Source organism: Protomyctophum bolini (assembly GCF_963924005.1).
Source record: "Protomyctophum bolini genome assembly, chromosome: 4".
NCBI classification, from domain to species: domain Eukaryota; kingdom Metazoa; phylum Chordata; class Actinopteri; order Myctophiformes; family Myctophidae; genus Protomyctophum; species Protomyctophum bolini.
This window is the reverse complement of record NC_137865.1, coordinates 22,075,922-22,081,921: the sequence shown is the minus strand read 5'-3', so window position 1 is coordinate 22,081,921 and position 6,000 is coordinate 22,075,922. Positions and strand designations below refer to the sequence as shown.

Below are 6,000 nucleotides of genomic sequence, written 5' to 3'. Positions count from 1 at the left end.
CAGTGCCTTGCTCAAGGACACTTTGACACTAACCCAGGGAGAATCCTGTGATCGAACTGGGGATCAAACCGGGAACCTTCCGATTCCCAAGAGGCACAGTATACCTCCTGAAAAAAGCACACCAAGTACAGTAGCAACTCGGGTGCATTGTTTACTAAGAATAGAGGGTTTAAGTGGTTACATTATAGTGGTTATACAACAGGTCATTTCGAGGAAGCAATCTTATTGGTTGAAACAGTTTTCTAGCCGTGCTTCAAACCAGCATCATGGAACACCTAATTAACAAAGAATTCAGACGTGTTGTTCTCCCAGAGCGCAGCAGACTCGGTGGCTACTAGGCTAGCTAGTTTCTTGGGACATTAACGTCGTAGTGGCTTCATCTGTCAAATAAGTTTTTTTAGCGACTCTCTTAGTTTTAAGCGTAACTGTTCGCATTATTACACTCGAGGGTGTGCGATACTGTCATTAGCTTACAGAATTTGCCTTCAGCTCGTTCTTGCAGCAACGCAGGAGTGCCATTAATGACAGTAACGTTCACCCTCTCGTGTAATATTGCTTAATTAAACTATTTTGATTACTACGCTGGTATTTTTCTGAGGCTGTGTAAGTTATAACGCACCAGGCCACCAGCTTCCACAAACTCCTGTGACACCGACAGTCAAAGTTGCATACATGAATAAAGCCACCATAAATAATACACTTTGTCACAATGACAACAGAAATCAGACGCAAAATAACAAGGGCAAATTTACTCAGTTGCAAATCAGGGGCGTGTTTGTGCTGTCATAGGATATAAATAGCGCAATATCTTTTGTGAATCGGACCTTGAAACGCTGGCAGACAGTGGGGGTGATGCATAATGCATGGTGTTGTGATGAGCGGCTGCAATACATTCTCTGTGAATTCACCCCTGAGAGGGTAAACATGGACCGTGAATGGATTTTAAATTAACATTGAGGATGGCATTTGTTTGTTTGCTCTGCTCTGTCCATTTGTTTTTGTTTTGTATTGTTTGATCCATCTTTTCTTCTTCTCTATGTTTTGTCCATTCCGTGGTGATTGGTGATGTGTTCTGCTGTGCTAGGCTGGCTCTGATCCATTTGTCATGCTTCCACAGCCATCAGCACATGGCCACTGATGGCTGTGGAAGCGTAGCGCTAAGTGCTTTCCTAAGACCTAAGGCACCTCTCTGATTACGGAATGATGCTGTAATGCAGATTATTCAGAGCATTAAGTCAAACTCTGAGTGTTACTATAAAAATAAGTAATATTACTTGTTACTCGTTACTCTGTTCAAAAGCAATACTTTACATGATTACTTTTCTGTTACTTTCAAGGTGTAGTTCACCCAAAGAATTACGTGTGTGTGTGTGTGTGTGTGTGTGTGTGTGTGTGTGTGTGTGTGTGTGTGTGTGTGTGTGTGTGTGTGCGCGTGTGTGTGTGCGCGTGTGTGCGTGCGTGCGTGCATTGTGTGTGTGTGTAGTTTGTACTACTCCTTTAATTATTTTTAGACTATCTAGACTGGGATCAAGTCGCTTTGCATGTTGCTGATCAGATGTTCAGTGTGGAAGGATAAGCCACGCAAAATAACTTGTTTGGAAAGTAACAAGTACACATTTACAACTTAGCACAATTTTCACTGCTGGGCCTACATAACACCTTGGCACCAGCTCCACACAAACTCCTTGTTGACAGTCAAAAATGAATCAGCACACAAATATATATACTTTGTCACAATGGCAACAGCAATCAGATGCAAAACAAGGGCACACTTTCACTAAGTTGCAAATCATGGTTGTGTTTGCGCCGTCATATAAATAGCGCAATATCTTCCGTGAATCGGACCTTGAAACATGGCAGGGAACGACTGTAAAAGATCAGGGACGTCACTGACCATGGCCTACGCATAATATGTTCTGCGCATAATATGTTCTGCGCTTCCTCATGCAGATCGGCTCCGTTTGATAACTTTGATTTGTCCTAATGTTGGTGCTAAATAACACTTCAACTCACTGCTAGACCGGGTTGGGAAGAGGGGCAGAGCAGCACACACTCGAGGACGCACACACAGGCACTCGTTATTAATCGGCGGAGACAAAATTCTTTTGAGGATCGGCTTGCCACTTTTTGGCACATTGTGTTGCCCCCCTCGGCGTGTTCCCCTACGCACAGTGCATCTTGTGCGTTTGCCTATAGCGACGGTTCTGCAAGAGATGCATAATTCATGGTGTTATCAGCAGCCGCAAACCATTCTTTGTGAATTTCAATTAACATTGACGATATTTCTTAGTTTGTTCTGTTCTGTCCATTTGGTTGTTTTGTGTTGTTCTTATCTGTCTTTTCTTCTTCCATGTTTTATCCATTCCGTCATGACCTGTTCTGCTCCACTGCTGTACTAGGCTGGCTCTGATCCATTTAGTCATGGCCATGTGCTGATGTCTGTGGATGCACTAAGTGCTTTCCTAAGGCACCTCTCTGATTACGGCCTGACGCTCTAATGCAGTTTATTCAAAGCAGTAAGTATAGAACTTTTAACTGCAACTGTCCAAAGTATACTGACCCTGGCCATATTCTTTCAGATACTAAATAATACATCCATATCTTTAGCCCTTCTAGCGGTGAGACTCAGAGGACGGTGATGTTGAGCCTTCAAGCTCCCCCAGAGGATGACCCGTTCTGGTCGTTCCTCTAGTGCCAGCCAAAATATCCAGTTAGGTGCAAGGATTTTTCATGGTAAGTACTCAGCTGTGCTGCTCATCCTCCCAAAAAAGCATGTTCCTTACAAATGGTGCACCATTTAAAAGGGAAATAAATCGGTTTCCGATGGCGTAAAGGTATGGCCAAGGAGCATTGTTACAGAGACATTATCAACCAAACACACATTTCCGAACTATTTGCTCTACGCTTATGGGGTTTAACTTGTTAAAGTTGTGTTAATGTCTTCTGCATCAATGCGCCTGCTTGCATTTTTATGTGCATACTCGTGTGTGTGTATATACGCATGCATGCCAGCGAGATGTCGGGAGAGATCTCAATTGTATCGCTCGCCTGGAGGGAGCCATTTCATTACACGCAAATATATACAGGTACACATCCTCTCCCCTCTCGCTCTGAGCATCGCAAAACTCAAGACACTCGCATACGACGTTGCATACAAACTCCCCTCATGCGTGCTGTCGCTTTTCAATAGTCCCTGCTGCAAGTCTGTCTCCACCACGCTCTCTCGCTTACCCGGCGATGTTGTTGTTGTTGTCATTGTGTTATTGGTGCGAACGAGAGTTTACTTGTCAAGACAGGGAAAACACAAAACCCTTCAAACGCACCCCCCCCCCCCATCCAATCACCCCCACCCCTCCGCCCCATGCTGCCTTCTCCTCCTCCTCCTTTTGTCAGATCTGTCTGTACTGCCTTGTAGCGCCATGCAGCCCGCTGAGCTAACAAGGTGTGTGCTCTTTCAGTATAGACAAAACCAATCCAAAGAAATCCACCCATCACCGTGTGTTGGTCTGTGTTCTGCTGCTAATATGACTAATGTTTGTGGGCATGTTTTTGAGAGAGAGAGAGTGAGTGAGTGAGTGAGTGAGTGAGTGAGTGAGTGAGTGAGTGAGTGAGTGAGTGAGTGAGTGAGTGTGTGTGTGTGTGTGTGTGTGTGTGTGTGTGTGTGTGTGTGTGTGTGTGTGTGTGTGTGTGTGTGTGTGTGCAAACTGTGCATGCGTGCGTGAGTCATCCTTTTCCTCCCTACAAAACCTAGAAACAGTGCTGTACGTATACTTGCCTGCATGGGGTCCCCCAGGAGTCTATACTCAGTCCCCTCCCTTTTTTGCTCAACACCAAGGCTGTAAATTCAGTCACTCATTTGCTATTTAGAGAATACTAAATCTATCTACGTTTTTGTGTTTTTTCACAAATTAACCCCTACTTCATGGAACTAGCATTAGCAGTATATTTCCACCAAACAGAGACAATATAGTGAACTCCTCAGGAAAAATGTGTCATCTTTCCGGACACTACTCGTCCTCAGTTACGTCATCGATGTCACACAATTAAAATCTTCCGACATCAGCGTTGGCTAGTGGAGCGACACAAACACCCCATGCATTAAAACTAAAAGATTATCATGTTATCCCGAATTCTCCAGACATGAATTCTCTCCAGAATTCATGTCGTTAAGACCTCCTTGAAACTCGTGAACCTTGAACGTAATACTGTAATCAGTGTGGCGATAGCATTCTAACATGCTGGGTTGATGTTGAGGTCGACTTCAGCCCATGTTTTCTTGTACACTGAGTAGACGCTCTGTATTCAGTCTTTCATATACTCATTTACAGCTGCTTTTCTGTACGAAATGAAAGTATGAATAATTCACACAAATCAACCGCTGCAGAGTGGCCATTGGGACCAGAGTAACTGTGTGTGTGTGCGTGTGTTCATTTATTTAAAAGTTCACAACAATTTGACGACAATTTGACTTTCCAAAAGAGGCACAATAATGAGGCCGAGAATGGAAGAAGTCATACAATATTCATATATAAAGACTTAATTTACTGCATAAAAAATCAACAGATGCAGTGTGTGTGTGTGTGTGTGTGTGTGTGTGTGTGTGTGTGTGTGTGTGTGTGTGTGTGTGTGTGTGTGTGTGTGTGTGTGTGTGTGTGCATGCGTGCGTGCGTGCGTGCTTGTGCGTGTGCAAAACACAAGCCTTTCTGTCATTACATGAATGTTATTCGCCTTATTTTTCCACTCAGTTTGTTTGCTATAACTCAACTTGGACCATTTAGGGGCGCTAAATTATTGGGAAACCTACACAGGCTCAGCCCTGGCAGTGCATGTGAATAATTTAGCACTGCATTAAACATTCTGGGCTTCATCCACAAAGCCTTGGATTAAAAAACAACAAAAAAAGGAATAGAAATAAAGGATGGCCACCCTTAATATCAGCTCTCAGGTTGCATAAGCAAAAATGTGTTCATTTAAGTCAGAGAGTATAAAGTGGAACCAAATTAATCAGACTAATTTATTTAGTCGCTTATATACACACGGTATATAAAAACCTGCTTTTGAATTATTCGATTATGAGCAAGATTACGTTGGTTATTGGTTCTACTGTAAATGTCGGTTTGGATACATTTCCGGTTAACTGCCCAGCCCTGAGCCCTTGTGTTAACAAATATTTGACGCAAAACGGTGGCCCCTGGCTGTTCTGAGGAGATGTGAGGAAGAGTTTAAAATCCTTCTCATATTAATGAGAGAGACGCTTCTCTGCCGACGTCCATGTTCACATGCACTGGAAATGCTTAAGGGGGACTCGCACACATGCATGAATTAGTTCACAGTCACACACATACTGTATATGCACACGACTGTATTAGCATACTTGTGAGGACATCTGCATTTTGGGAGGCCCCAAATAGACAACGCATCACAGAGCTAATGCGTTGTCAGATTGTAGATCAGCTATTTATGGCGCATGACACGGTCCGGCACACACTCTAACCCTAAAAGCTAAAACCTATCCTGTAAATGTCAAATCCAAAATCGAAACTACAACCTAATTTATCTAGTGGGGGAATTGGTCCTCACAAGTATAGTAATAAAAGCACATGGCGAGCGCACGCACGCACACGCACACACACACACACACACACACACACACACACACACACACACACACACACACACACACACACACACACACACACACACACACACACACACACACACACACACACACACACACACACACATGCGTGCAACACACGCTCACTCAAAATCATCATCATCAGCTCTCAAGTGTCCAGTCAGCTCTTGAGCCATCTATTTACTGTGCTAAAAGCCTCGGGATGTGATTATGTGGCAGGGGAGGAGGAGGCACATACTGTACAGGGGAGGAGGAGGCGCATACTGTACATGAACGGCCACGCAAGAGCACTTTAGCTGGCAGCGCATCAAAGGAAAGGAAACACAACACCACTTAGCACAGGGACCGAGGGACGGAGGGCC

The 6,000-nt window shown here is 44.0% G+C and overlaps 1 protein-coding gene across 2 annotated transcripts in view; it reads right to left on the bottom strand.

Moving 5' to 3' along the window:
* Positions 1-6,000, bottom strand: part of b4galnt4a (beta-1,4-N-acetyl-galactosaminyl transferase 4a) — a 273,455-nt gene that overhangs the window by 75,966 nt on the left and 191,489 nt on the right. The gene's annotated exons all lie outside the window — the stretch shown is intronic.